General features: G+C 38.0%; 1 pseudogene; it reads right to left on the bottom strand.

Moving 5' to 3' along the window:
- Positions 1-429: 429 nt before the first annotated feature.
- Positions 430-1,306, bottom strand: LOC105300055 (annotated as a pseudogene).
- Between the last annotated feature and the right edge of the window lie 14,360 nt (positions 1,307-15,666).

The raw sequence follows: 15,666 nt of genomic DNA, 5'->3' as shown, positions 1-15,666 counted from the left end.
TAAGTTGCCAGTTTGGTAAATAAAAATTATGTAAATTTTTTTATTTCTTTGATTACTAAGTACAGCATACTTAAAAAAAATTTGGGTTTCTGTGTTTATAAATTATCTGATCATGTCCTTTGATTATTATTTTTTTCTACTGAGGTGCTCACCTATTTCTTACTTGTTTTTTAAAAACTTTATTAAAATGTTGTTTATTTCACATGTATAATTTTGTCTTCTCATCATTTCCATTTGTAGGACCATTGCTGCTACTATGTCTTATCATAACATTCTATGCATACTTAAAACCAAGCAAAGGGGGAAGTTGCATCTTTAAAAACTAAACAGACATTTTGGACAACATATTCTTGGCAATGGATCCTGGAAAACACTTATCAGACAAGGTAGGGAATGTTCTCACTCTGTACTATAAAAAGGACAGCCAGATATCAACCATTGCAGAAATAAAATAAGATGGAAAATTTTAAGAAACTGTTTAAGCTATTTTCTTCCTCCACTGCCAGAGATCCTGAAGAGCCACACGGCCAGTCATCTGGAAGCAATTCTTCATATAATTGATAAACTTGGCTTCCCCTTTGGGAAGAGAACCAGCTTTTTCTATACTTGCTTGCATTTTTGCTTTAATGTCTTCTACACGACTAGGTCCTTTTGGCATCTAGTTTTAGGAGTTCTTCTTCTTCTTCTTCTTCTTCTTCTTCTTCTTCTTCTTCTTCTTCTTCTTCACCTTTAGATTTTGGTGTTGATGATTTTGAATCTTTTTATTCTGGTTGGATTTTCATGCATTTTTGGCTGGAGTATCTCATCCTAGAGACTTTCCTTCAGATTCGTCTCTTCCTTATTTTTCTTCATCATCATCTTTAGCAGCAAATTTGACTTTTTTCTGTGGAAGTTTTCCAGATATACTTAGGAGGTTCACCTTCTCCTCTTTATCTTTTGACTCTGCATCTTCTTCTAAGTGCTGTCCATTAATATGCACAGGCCCTGAACCACCCACCCTTCAAACATAACCCACAGGTGAGGTTATTTTAAAGGCCCCATGGGAAACCATTGGCTGTACCGGTATTTTCAAAGTTGTCATTGTTTCTTTAATTGAACTGCCTTCATAATTCATTGCCTTTGCATCAGCAGTCTGCAATCCACTGTTCATACCAGCCCCTAAACTGATCATTGGTAAAGATAACTGATGCTCGTTTTCCTCATTGCTCACCTTAAAATGATAATCTTTGTCAGCCTTTAGTTCACAACTGAAAAGATACTATTGGGGCTCCAGGGGGCTTATGTCCATCTCCATCAAATTGTCCATGGGGTGGTGGCATGCACTTGGGTGGAAGAGAAGGCAGACACAGATAAAAAGCTATTGTTCTAAAAACAGTTGTTCAGGAGAGAATCACACCAGGGTTTTTTACAGATTTTTAAATTGCTTTGTGTACATTAAATACACTTACTCTTTGTCTGTTTTCTATGTTGTCAATATTTTTTTCCGTTGGTTGTACGCTTTCAATTTTGTCGACGTGTTTTTCTATGTTGGTGATGTTTGTTGTTAGTTTTTTTTCTTTAATTCGCTTGATCACTTTTAATTTTTAGGCAGCCAAATCAATTGCTGTTGTAATTTGTGTCATATAATACTTGTTCATATAATACTTAGATCATATAATACTTGTTCACATAATACATGAAATCTGTAATTCATTTTGATGAAAGGTCTTATTTCAAGATACGACTTTAAAATATTATATTGTAATTTAAGTTTGTAACATAGCCATCAGTATGGTTACTGACAAGTAAATACTATTATGTTTCTATAGTGAACGTATTTGCAAGCATCATGAATGTACCTGCCAAACATAGTTATCTACACATGGGTGTGGAACCCCTTTATGAGCATTGCCATTCAATTGCATAAAAGTCAGGATAGGTCTTGGGTTCTACAAATATTAAGTAAGAAGGACATTATGGTAATGATGGCCGACATATTCAAAGTTCTTTTTTTTTTTTGGCTTCTCAAACACTTAACATTATGGTAATATTTTGTTTTCCTTGAAGTCTGTGAGAAGAGCGTACGTATTTCAGTCATTTGACAAGGAGTTGATAGTCTATGGGAAAAGTTTTTATAGGGGGTGATGAAGAGGAGAGAGAGGCTCACCTTCTGCTAGGGACTCTGTGGTTCAGGGCCGATACCAAGTGATCTGAACTGGGCAGGCTGCAGAGTCCCCACCTCTGAGCACAAAAAGAGCTTCTTCCATGTTGCCCATCTCTGAATGCCACCAGCTGCAGAATAGATATCTTCTTGCATTGGAGTTAAACTTTTTCTTTTTCTTTCTTTTGCAGAGCTTTAAATGTAAGAACACATTCTAGTTGTTGGCTCAGAGGACCCTTCCTACAGCACAAAAAGCATGCAACTAGACCAGATTTGCAAATGTACAAAAGAGGGCATATCTTGCTATTCCTGTTTTTGAGTTTCCCAAACTTAATCTCATAATATGAGGCTGGTTTACAGTAGACAGAGGTGCTACTAGCAAAGTAGCAGATTAAATTAACCTTATCTGTAATGAGGTTGCCTGGCCTCTGTGCTATCACTCAGCTCACTGGCCAGTCAGTACTTAATTGGAAGCCTGGTAGCCAGGGAAAAGAATGTGTTTTGAGTCTCACTTTAACAAGTTTAATAGCATATCAACACATACAATAGTTGCTATATTGTATCCAGACCTTATTAAAATTAAGATGTGGTATACTGAATTGTTTGTTTTCCTGATTCACACAAAACAGATGCTCAAGACTGGCTTTACTTTGACATAGTAAATTAGGGTTGGGTGTATTGAATTAAGTGAATATTTTTCTTGTTCTAGAAGAATAAACGTTGTAGCAATTGTCCTGCTCTGGCTGTATTTGAACACAACAAATGATGTTCTAAATACAATTTGATGTTCTTCGAATGCCTAGTTGGAACTCAAGACTTATAAAACCAGATTCTTAAGTGGCAAGGTAGGCAAGTGCTATGGACTGAATTGTGGATCCCCTTCCCTCTAAATACTTATGCTGAAATCCTAACCCCCAATGTGATTAAATATTTGGAAATAAAGCTTTAAGAGGTAATTATGGTAAATAAGGTTTTAAGATTAGGTCCTAATCCAATAGGATTATTGGCCTTATAAGAAGAGGGACAAGAGAGAATCTCTCTCCACCCTCTTCTCATTTTCCCCACGTGCATGCACAGAGGAAAGGCCACGTGAAAAGGTGGACGTCTGCAACCCAAGAAGAGAGCTCTCACCAGACGCCAACCCTGCCAGCCCCTTGATCTTGGACTTCTAGCCTCCAGAACTGTGAGAAAATAAATTTATGTTGTTTAAGCCACCCAGTTTATGATATTTTGTTATGGCAGCCCAAGCAGACTGAGAGAGAAAGAAAGGAGATGGAGTCTGAAAGGAAGGGAACTTGTGGAGTCTAGAGACTGGAAGTAGTGAGCATTTCTTTGTGAATGGCCCTTTACAACCATAGTTCAGTGAACCCAGCACAGACCGGTGGGAACAGGACCTGTCTGAAAACTGAGACCAGGCTGACCTTTCAACATTGCCAATCGCTTGCTCTATGACCTCACTCTGGGTCTCAGATTCCTCACCTGTAAAAAGAGGGAACTGGGTTAGCTCTTCTTTATGTCTATTCTAGCACTTTGAAAGTCCGAGGGGTGTAATAGTCTAATTATCGGACTATTCCAGTAGACCTTAGGTCCTTCAGAGTTCTCTCATGAATAGGTTCTGGGATCATTTTTCAAGTGAGTGATGCTAGCCAACAGGATGATATAGTTTCAATTTTCAACCTCAAACTCAAAGTTCACTTTGTAATGTGAAATGGTAAGGTTCCCACCCTCACACCTCTGAATTTGGAGCCTTATTAATCAATACAGATTATCAAATAGTGAAATTTCCCTGGGCATCACATATATGATTAGCAACACTTGAGTAATCAAAAAACAATCTATCTACATCTCCACTGTCCCTTTACAATTTGTTCAGTGGGGTTCTTCAATAATTAAAATGGTTGCTGTCTTTTCTCCACTGTACAAAAGATAGTTAATGCTGATCAAATTTTTTGACACGCACACACACACACACACACACACACACACACACACACACACTCTCTTCACTGTAGGGTTAGGGTTAGGGCCTCACATGACTTTTTAAATTGCTTTGTGGGGAAATGTGGCCACTCTGAACACTACCCCTGAGTTACCAGGTTGTCGATGTTGAGGATTTGGGGCTGGTTCCAAGTGTACTGCGAGCTGTCTCCACATAGGTTGTTATGTTATGGCTTCTGGGGCCACATTTTTTGCTTGGATTGGATCCTCAATCATAGACCTGCACACAAAATGTCCATACCCCTTACCCATAGAATGCCAGCAATGCATCTCTTTGAGCCATGCTTGGCTTTGTGTGAAAGCTTCTGGAGGTCAGATCAAAAGCAGGTTCTGTGAGTAGAACCTGCAATTTATTTCTGGGGTTAGTCTAGGTTTTCTTGTCCCCAAATACACCATTGAATAGAGTCAGAGAAGGACAGTTTCAAAAAGGGCTTAGATGTCATATGAAAGAGGGAGGAGACAAAAGAGCGGGTACAGAGTTTCAGAAAAGCTGGTCAGTGCTCACAATGTGGCCCTTGGGAGAATTATCTTCCTTAATCAGGGGTGAATAAACACAGGTTTCTATGGCATCTAAATATATTAAAGAGAGACTGGGGAATGAGAGGTCCAGTTAAATCAGCTAATGTAGATATAAGCTTTGCAATGTATAAATGGCTTCAACATACATAATCTTATTGATTCTTAGCACAATTCTACATTGGGTTCTATCTTTATTTACTAATTGGGTTTTGTCTGTTATTCACCAATGGAAAAAAAAGAAATGTGAATCAGAGAGGTTAAATGACCTGCCTGCCTCACAAAGCTCATACATACAGAGCAGATTAGAGGCTTGAATCCATTGCTTCTGATCTCTAAAACTGGACTCTTACAAGAAATAGAGTAAAATGGGTGGAGTTCAGTGGGTTTGGGTGGAGGTGGAGGAAAATGTTACATGTTATTTACCCTATTTTTCTCCACTCCACTCTGGTCACCCTTATAAGGTCACTTGACAAACATCCTTGCCAAGATTCTAGGCTCTAAGATGTCCCCACCTCACAAACACCTGTATATTCTCTCACTCCCACAAAACACAACCTCTCTCCCTACTCCCTGCTTCCTTTGATTATATCATATGATTTGAATGTGAAGGTAGGAACAGAGAAATCCTGATGACCCCATGACTGAGAGAACCATTAAGAAAGAACACTTTATTCTTGCAGAAAAACTTGACCTTTTCAAAACTGACACTCTCTAGATCAAGATATTTTCTTACTTTCCTGCCAGTTCTTTTCTATTTTTCCTTTCACCATTTTTCTAAGTCATCTGGTGAGGGGTGTATGAACTGTGAGGGCAAATTTCTGCACAATCTCTTTGTTAGTAGGTGGCCTGCCCTCCATGTTTAGGGAGTGTCTGTTAGGGATGTTGCAGATAGAAGGTTATTTGGGATAGAGGAGAAGGGCCTCTCCCATAGTTTTTTTCTCTAATTCAATCATGTTCCTAACACAGGCTGCAAATCTGGATTAAGTCCTAGTCAGGGTCCCCAGCATCATAGCTTGGCCTCAGCTGTCCAGAGCCTGTGCCCAATCCATGCCGTTACAAGTCTATCCATGCCTCAGAGGAAGTGGGGCCTGAAATAAATACTGTTAGCAGATGACAAAGTTTGGTGATTCATCAAATATGTATGTCCCAGTAAAGCTGATATCTTTTTTATGATCTCAATCATATTATTATTTAGTTTCATTTGTTTAGATATTCGTGTAATGGTAATCATCAATTATTTGAGGGCTAGTTGGTTGAATGGGCTATGTTTTTCTTCCATTCCATCTTTGTTCAACAAATATTCATTGAACATTTAGTATGTGCTGGTCATGTTAGACATGGAGACTGCTACGCAAAGACAAGACAAAGAATCAAACAGAGATCCTGCACTCATGGACTTACCATTAAACAACTAATCCCACTAAAGATGCATAATTACAACTAGAGATTCTGAAAAATGGAAGATGGTTCTGTGGCAGTGTTAAATGAAGGATCTGGTATTGCTGAGCCGAGTCAGGGAAGAGTTCTCTGAGGTTGAGACACCAGCTATCTCTGAGAGAAGAGGAACTTTCCAGGAGTCAAGTAGCATAAGGTAGGGACAAAAAAGGGCTTTCCAGCCAGGGGAAAGAGTCAGTGCAAAGACCTGGTGGAGGGAGTGAATGGGGTGTTTTCTTAGAAATGAAGATCACAGCAGCTGAAACTCAGAGAAAGACTAACACAAGCTAAGGCTGGAGAGAAGGGCTGGGGATGACCCCCAAAGGGCCTTTCAGGCCGTGTTAAATATTTAGATTATCATCATAGCTTTTCAGCAGGAGTGTGTGTGTGTGTGTGTGTGTGTGTGTGTGTGTGTGTGTGTAAATGATAAGATTTATATTTTGAAAAGGAAACTGGATACGGTGAGAACCTTACATGGAGAGGGAAGCTGCTTCATGCTCTCTGATGATGAACAGTGGTATCTGGAGCTTGAAGTTAAGATAATGACCAGTGGATGGACATTTAGGAAGTGATGGATTGGATATGAACATGAAGGAGGGAACAGTGTCAAAGATAACTCCTTGATTTCTGGCCTATATGCTTAGAAGGATGGAGATGTCATTTACTGTCCTTTACTGAAATAGAGACATTGGAAGGGCTAGGTAGGAGAGGGTTCCATGAGTTCCTTCTCTGTCTTTATATTATATTAATGATCAGCTGCAAGAAACAGAAAGCTCTACAGGAATGTCTGAAACAGAAATATGTGTGATTCACAAGACATGAAGTACAAGGCTATCTAGGTCTTGTCAGACAGCTCAACAATACAGGGATTGGTAGAGGCTCTTTTAAGCTTTCTGGTCTACCTACCTTGCTGTGTAGTCCTTCAGCCTTTTGTTTATCTTCTCATGGTTCAAGATAGCTGCTGTGACCCTGCCCTTATAAATACATCCCAAGTAGGAAATTAAATGAAGAACCAGGGGGTGAAGAACTTTGTTCTAGCAAAGATTTTTCTTTTTATTTGGTAAGGGACCCAGGAACTTTGCCTATACCATATTGGCCTGAATTAAGTTATGTGGCCATCTGTAACTAAATGGAAGATTGGAAATCCAGTGATTTAGCTTTCTTGCTTCTATAGGTAAAGAAAGGCCAAGGAGAGAGGGCATGTAAATAACTTTTAGGACTGGTATATTCTACTATTCATGTAAAGTTTGAGCTACATTGTGTCATCCAAGTAGAGATTTCAAGGAGAGTGTTAGATATATTGGTCCAGAGTTAGTCTTTCTCCTTCTCTTCTTCCTCCTGAGGAGAAAGAGATGATTTGATGACAATTTTTAAATATGGCAATTAAGGCACATATCCCAAGAATTCTCCATCTCTTCAAAAGAAAAGGAAAGCAAAAAAGCTCTGGCCAAGAAATTTGGTCAGCCAAAAGGATGATTCCTTAATATTAACTATTGGATTATTAGAGCTAGGTAACTAGGGAGACTTTTAAATAATATCATAACTCTGTGTGTGGCAGGGGGTGGGCTCCTGACATTCCATCAGCCCAGCCAGCCTCTTAATGGTGCATGAACCTGTAGCACCAGCTTTATAAATATGGCCACCCTGACCCACATCATAAACGTTAATGCACCAATTATAATGGTGGTAATAACCTTCTTGCTTCATGGGCTAAATCTCATTCTACCATAGCTATTCTTTCCTTGAGAGGAGATGATAAGGACAAGGGTCATGCCATTTCATAGAAGATTGTCATTGAGGGGTGACAGTTGATCAGAGATTTGAAGGAAGTAAGGGAGGGTGCCATGAGGACCTGTGGGAAGAGCAATTCAGGCAGAGGCAGAAGCAGGCCTAGGGCCCTGAGTGTTAAGCAGTTTGATACTGCATAAGGATGGTTTATGGGAGAGCATTCCAGGAAATAAATGCTCCTCAATGAAAAGATAGGACTAGACTTGTAGAATTATATTGAGACAGCATTCTGCACAGTACTGTATATAACCACTCTCTCACATGCATTTTGAAAGTGTCATGTTAGGGATAAGAATGACCTCATCCACACCACAACATTTGGGCCAGTAGTTATCATCATGGTTAGTTTATATATTGATACAACTTTTCCATTCAAGCAAATGGGTAAGGGTAATATCCTTTAGGAGCACAGCTGTGTCACATGGGTGGACCTATATCACACCAAAGAAGTGGAGATTTAGCAGACGCCAATTAATGTGATTAAAGTAGTCAGCCTAGTGAAAAAATTCAGAACCATAATCACATTTGAGGCCCAGAGATTTCCTTCTGCCTTTCTTGAATCCAAATGAAAGAAGCATAACAATTTTTAAAGTCTTTGATTGGAGCATAAGCTGTTTTTATAAGTATGGAATAATTCATTGATATAAGTAATGTTGAAGAGGCATCCTGAGAAAACCTTGTTTTTGATGTAATCTAGTTGGATGGGTTATTTTCTTTCCTCCTGCTCCCCCGCCCCACCTCCCTACTTCATTTTTGCCAAAGTGAGTTTCCATATGTTTCATCTAAATGAGTCACATTCAGAGAAATCATTCAAATGATCTGTGGGCACAGATACTTTTCTTTCATCTGTGGCTTGAAGGTGGGTGGTTATAAGGAGTGGAAATGATGGTGGGCTCTTCTCCAAACTCCAGATCCTTTGGCTTGCTCTGATTCTCTGAGCTCTCTGCATCTCCAACTTTATTCTATACCAGAGGGAAATAGCCTTAGTAAATTGCAAAGATTATTCAATTTCAGTCCACTTTAAGTGCCCTTAAAGGGAGACTGCACTCATGACTTCTCAGGGGATAGGCGATGCATCTTGCCATGGATAAAGTGCTGGTTGAGAGGTTTTAAATCACATTTGTAGCTTGGGAGACTAATATTGGAGGCAGTTCTCTTCCTAAAAAGTAATGCCATCTGTGTCACTGACTGTACAGAGCACAAGGGTGGGGGAGAGACCAGAGCTAACTTGTTTAAAGACTGATAGAACCATTCAAAGTGTGTCTTTCAAGAGACATAAGCACCTTACCCAGGAGGTTAATAAAGACTCTCATTGCATTTTATACTTTTAGCCTGACGGATGCAGTTGTTCTCTGGGCCTCCCTATGCCGCTGTATTAGTCAGCCTGAAATATATACAAACTTGAATCCAAATGAGGCAATGCATTTGATTTATGCTTAAAAAAGAGATCTCTGTGATTTCAGGTTAATGTTCTATTTGATTTTCACCTTTCTAATCAAAAGTCATCCTTATGAGTGAAGATTTATGGAGAACTCACATCTAGATAGAAGTCATATGGAAGGTTTATTCGTGACTGTTTTTTCCCCATTTAGTTGATGTTGTCAAATGAATGAGTACATTGTCAATTGTTTTGAAGATTTCATTGCTACTTAGGTTCAATAATCTTTATGGTGTCTTGGAAAAGACTCAATTCAATTCCACACAGCCTTATTGAGCACTGACTTTTTGCCTGATGCTGGGATAATAAACTAGCCAGTCTATCTACACAACTGCTAGACTCTCATACAGACAACCCACAGCTTATTCTCTCTGACATTTGATTGTCCCAGAAAAAGAGAGAAGAAAGAAAGAAAAAAAGAAGCAAGAAAGGAAAGAAGATAGAAAGGAATCAGGGCTCTAAAAATTTCAGATTATTCTAAGCAGAAATATCTGTGATAGGAACATAGCTGAAGCGGAAGCAAACGCCTTGTCTTTCTCTTTTGCATCTGTGAACATCACTCTGTTGGACACATTCCACATCGTGGGCAATGTGACTCCTGCACCCAGACTCCCGCAACTTCAGCTCTTCAAGTGTTTCTAAAATTGATGAATCTGAAGTCCTTCTAAGCAGATGAAGTGGCTCGTGTCCAACCATGGCTGTCCCCTTTCTGCTTCAACTATCACATTGGCTTGGGTGGAAATTTTTTCTCACTCTCTCTTCCTTCTCTGGCTGGGCAAGATTCCTGCAGCAACCACCCAGCTAGCTCCTGTCGGTTGACTTATTTCATGAGCCCCAGTGTGTGGAAGCTGATTATGATCTGCATAAACAACAGAGTCAATATATCTGCCTAGATTGTCATTATTTTAAAATATATTCATTATTTAGACCCTACCTACTTCCAAAGTATCTTTGAGATGACTTACAATAAAAGAAGGGTAAATAATTAGTCTCATATAACAATGATAAAAAATGAAAACATATAATATATATAAAATGATAAACCTAGGCAAGGACTAATTAATGAACCCTTTCATTTAAAAAAATTTTTTTTCTTCTTAATATTTTTTATTTTTCAATTGTAGTTGGCATACAATATTATATTAGTTTCAGGTGTACAACATAGTGATTAGACATTTATATAACTTACAAAGTGATCATCCAGATAAATCTAGTACCCATCTGACACCATGCATAGTTATTACAATATTATTAACTATATTCCTTATGCTATACTTCACATCTCCATGACTATTTTTGTAACTAACAATTTGTACTTCTTAATCCTTTCCCCCTTTTTCACTCTTCCCCTCCCACCTCAAACCCTATCTCATCTGGTAATCTTCAAAATGTTCTCTGTATCTATGAATTTGTTTCTGTTTTATTTGTTTATTTTGTACTTTAGATTCCACATGTACGTGAAATCATATGGCATTTGTCTTTCTTTATCTGACTTACTCCACTAGCAGAGTACCCTCTAGATCCATCTATGTTGTTACTGATGTACAGATTTAATTAATTAATTTGGCTGAGTAATATTCCATGGTATATATGTACCTCCTCTTCTTTATCCATTCATCCATCAGTGAACACCCAGGCTGCCTTCATATCTTGGCTATTGTAAATAATGCTATAATGAACATATGAATGCATAGATCTATTCAAAGTAGTATTTTGGGTTTCTTCAGATAAATACCCAGAAGTGAGATTACTGGGTCCTTCTTGTCACTTGTTATAGATTTTGTTTTAAAATCTATTTGGTCTGGTATAAGTATTGCTACCCCAGATTTTTTTTTTCATTTCCTTTTTCATGAAGTATCTTTTCCATCTCTTTACTTTCAGTTTGTGTTTCTTCTGATCTGAAGTGAGTCTCTTGTAGGCAGAATATGTAAGGGTCTTGTTTTCTCATCCATTCAGCTACCCTATATATTGATTGGAGCATTGAATTATGTTTTATTTGAAGTACTTGTTGATAGATATGTAGTTATTGCCAAACTGGAAGTTTGTACCCTTGACTGAAAAGTCTCCATTTCTATGGGTTTGGCATTTTTAGATTCCACATGTAAGTGAGCTCTTACAGTATTTGTCTTTTTTGGTTTGCCTTTTTCTACTCAGCCTAATGCCCTCAAGTCCATCCATGTTGTTGCAAATGGTAAGATTTCTTTCTTTTTTTTATAGCAAAGTAATATTCCGTTGAATACATTTTCTTCATCTATTCCTCTATTAATGAACATTTAGGTTGTTTTCATGTCTTGACTATTATAAATAGTGCTGCAATGAACATGAGAGTGTAGCTGTATCTTTGAGGCAGGGATTTCAACTAGAGATTCTTGAAATTGCCTCTCTTGACTCACCCTCGGAGGTCCTTGGAATAAGAATTGATGGACCCCTCAGTGCTTAGGTCTGTCCCTAAAAGCCTTCAATTATTTTCAGGGAGAATTCCAATCCTGCTTAACATCTTTTCCATCCTGCTAGGAGCATAATACTCTGTTACCCAAGAGATCACATGTGATGTGTGCTAATGCTGAGCACTGGTGCTCTAATCACTCGGGAGATGAGAACAAAACTTTTGAAGAGACCCTCAGAATTAAGTATCATTTTATTTCAGTAGTCAGTGCCACAGCTAATTTTGGTAATCCTTAGTATTTGACAAAAGTGTTCTTTATCATAAATATTTAGAATATTTAATTTCTGAAAGCTGCCAAGTGCAATGACATCACAAATGAGTAATACTGTATGTCCCAACTTCAAAGGCTGACAAATAGTTTGATGAAAGCAGCAAATCGGGTCTGGCTCAGAGCCATTTATGTAGCAGACATGGAACCCAGATGCCGAGTGTCAAATATTATTTAACAACAGAAGAGCACTAAAGCAGCAGAACATTTTACCTGGATAGGTGATTCTGTTCCAGTCAGCAGAGAACACAAGAAGGAAGTAATATCAGAGATAAAAAAACATATGAAAAACATTTAATAACTCTCAGAACATATGGAAATTAATGCTATTCAGAGCTTGCAGAATACCAAGATTTTTCAGCTTAAAATAATCTTCCTGCTGATGCACAGTTACTGGAGGGCTCCCAAAATGCCACAGAGAAAATTAGTTGCAAGCAAAAAAAGCAAATCTCTGAGATTCAGGGAATGGGGTAGAAATAAAGTAGAATTATTTATGATTACCTGAAGAGACAGTAATATGGAGATAGCACCAGATTGGAACTTGGGTCCATGCCCAAGTTTTCTCCTCAACTATTGTAATTAGCCTTAGACAAAATTCTTGTCCTTAATTATTTATGTGTCAGGTGGAGTTTTATTTTATTAACTTTTAAGGTAATTTGCATCTTTAAAACTGTATAATCTATGCATTTGACAAAGACCCAGTAGTCAGAATGACTTTTACCAGAAAAATTTCTACTGAAGTGTATAATTTCACCCCAGACTACCCAGTATTTGAAAATTTAATACAAATTTGTAGTTAAGGGAAGGTCCGCTCAACTTCCGAGCTCAACTACCACTATACCACACTGCCTCCAGAACAGAGCATGTCATGGGGAGAAGGCATGACATGGGAAGCTTATATGTAACCACACTACCCATTTATTCTTACCTATTTCTGCTTGAAATTGGGATTACATCGAGTAAAAAGGTTTAGTGGGGTTTAGCGCAACCCCAAATTCCAAGAGTGAGATTTCAACAGTGATAGAGTTTTCCAGCTTAAAAAGAAAAAAAGATGTTCCCCAAGGTCTAGGCAAATGCACTCAGTGATGACATATCTAATTCTCTTACATTCACTTACTATAATTGAATCAGAGCTTCAAAATCCTTGAACTCTGTCTTCTGTTTAACCCCAAGACCTTATTGGCAAGCAAGATACCTTCTAGAGTGAGGATAAAACCAGAAAGCTTTTAGCTGATCCTGGATTCAAGAGTGACAGACTTCGTTCAAATAGCTCTGAGACCTACAAAATCACAGGAGTGTTGGGAGGTCACTAGTAGAATTGTGAATTATTAACACACGTTTAACAATTAAAGAAAGACATATTGATAAATTATAAGGCAATTAATTATTTACTTGTACAAAGTAAAGACTGGAAAAGAGATTAAGTACAGTGGGTATGAATCTTAGGCTGCAAAGGCTGGTATGCATGAAATGCCTGTCATAAAACTTTACTTACCTGAAATCAAATCACATCTGACTCCAAGCCCCATTCCACAGGGCTGATGCAAAATTCAATCTCAAGTGTTATTAGCAATTCTCTCCCCTCCCCTCATCCCCTGAGTCATGCAACAGTCCTTACTGAGAAAAGGTAGGTCTTATATAATATTGATGTTTGGAGTCCAAGACTACATAAGTCGGTCTGACTTCCAGGTGCTCCGCTAATTCTGAGGTTTGCTTGGAGACAGGAAAAATCTTGCTCAAGTCTTGGATTTCTTAGATGTGCCCCTCTCCATTGCCTCTCAAGGCATTCAAGGAAGCTGGCTGTGGTTGAAAACCCAGGATGCCCTTCACCACTTTAACAAACTCAGAGACATCTCATTTCTTCTCAGCTGCCCTTTTTCTGCAGAAGCATTAACATCCCTCCAATTTCCTTTAGAAATTTCAAGAAAGATTTCTTACTTTATTCCGGAAATACAGTAACAGTCTCTTTCCCCAAGTACTTCTGAACTCAACAGGGGCTGACAAAAATCAAGCTTCTTGAAGTCAAAAGTCAATTAAGTTTCTCCGCTAATGCCAAAAATGTAATTGAAGGTTTTAGACAAAGGCAATTTTTTTTTGTCTTTTCAGTCTACCTACATCTGTAGGAACGAACCTTGTTTTCAATTAGGTTATCACATCATACCAACTACTTCTAATACTTTAAAGGGAAAACACTGTGGATTTAACACTGTTTAAGATTCTCAGCTATTCTGATATTTACTGTAGGATGTATTGATAGAGTAAATGTGTTAGGTCAATATCATCAACCAGAAATATGAAACAAACATTTGTAAAAATCTAATGGTTTTATTATGTATAATTTGATCAGATACTGGAGCAGGAATCTCTAGAAAAGAGCTCTCAAAATTACTTAAAATGAGTTTTATGCCATGAACTGAATCAAAATACAGTCAAAAAAGAAAAGGTTATGTTCAACTATCAATCAATTGCTTACAAAATCCCAAACCTGTGAAAGGAGATACTTTTAGTTTCTCGCACTATAAAGAAGAGGATATTGGGGATGGAGCGCAGATGAGTAATATGACCTGAGTAAAACAATGAAGTAAGAGACCAGTAGTAGAGATGGGATGTGAATTAGTCAGCTAGCACATGAACAAGCTAGTGACACACACAGAAATGCCGGCAGTGCCCACGGGGGACTCTCCAGTACATCTTATGAGTTTCAACAAAGATGCTAAAGCAAGATATTTGTTGGTTTAAACCTTAAGGTGTAGTCTTCCTCTGCACATTATTATAAAATAGTTCTTGTGGACAAAGACAAGCCTTTAAGTAACCTTTCAAAAAGTGCGATATTTATTTCGTTCATTCTTTTCTATATCAAATTTGATACCTACTGTTCTTTTTCCATGGCTCCGGTATTTATCAAGGCAAGCAGAGCACATTGCCTTCTGGCCTATCACACTGAAACTGAGATGTATATTGCACTCACTACAGGCAGGAAGATAGATATATTTTATAGTGGCAGTATGATGCCTTTTTGGTCTGGCTTTTAGGACAAATCACATATATAGGCATATATACATGTGCACAAATATATATCTAGGCACAAATAAAGGCATATATATGTGGCTTTACCTCTGAAAGACACTTTAAATTAGTTATATGGATTGATAAATTGTTATTTAACTTACAACATGAAATGACTACTGTCGATTTTTATGGCTAAATGAGATGCTCTGGAGTGACATATGTTTCAAGTCTGAAAAACTGGAATTCATTAACAGGCAACCTGAAAACTATAAAGATGTGTTCTCAGCCCCAGGAGAGCCTGAATGCAGCATAAGATGCAACTTTACTTTGCTCTCCTCAATATTCAGATGGCAAAGGAAAATGACATACATAATTCAAGCAACACTAAAATTCTCATCTTATTATTTATTCTTTTTTATTTTTTAAGAAGGACTGAAAAGTTGGCCAGCATATCATTTCTTCTTTACAACTGAGTGAATATATTAAGATTTTGTTCCACTGCCTGAGAGACAGGAGATATGATGGTTAAGCACATGGATTCTGGGGTCAGCCAGCTCTACCAGTCACTAGCTGTTATTTTGGGCAATTTTCTTTACTCTCTGTGTCTCAAGTTAAATATATATATA

This window comes from Pteropus vampyrus, unplaced genomic scaffold (genome assembly GCF_000151845.1).
Source record: "Pteropus vampyrus isolate Shadow unplaced genomic scaffold, Pvam_2.0 Scaffold199, whole genome shotgun sequence".
Classification (NCBI taxonomy): domain Eukaryota; kingdom Metazoa; phylum Chordata; class Mammalia; order Chiroptera; family Pteropodidae; genus Pteropus; species Pteropus vampyrus.
This window is presented reverse-complemented; position numbering and strand designations above follow the sequence as displayed.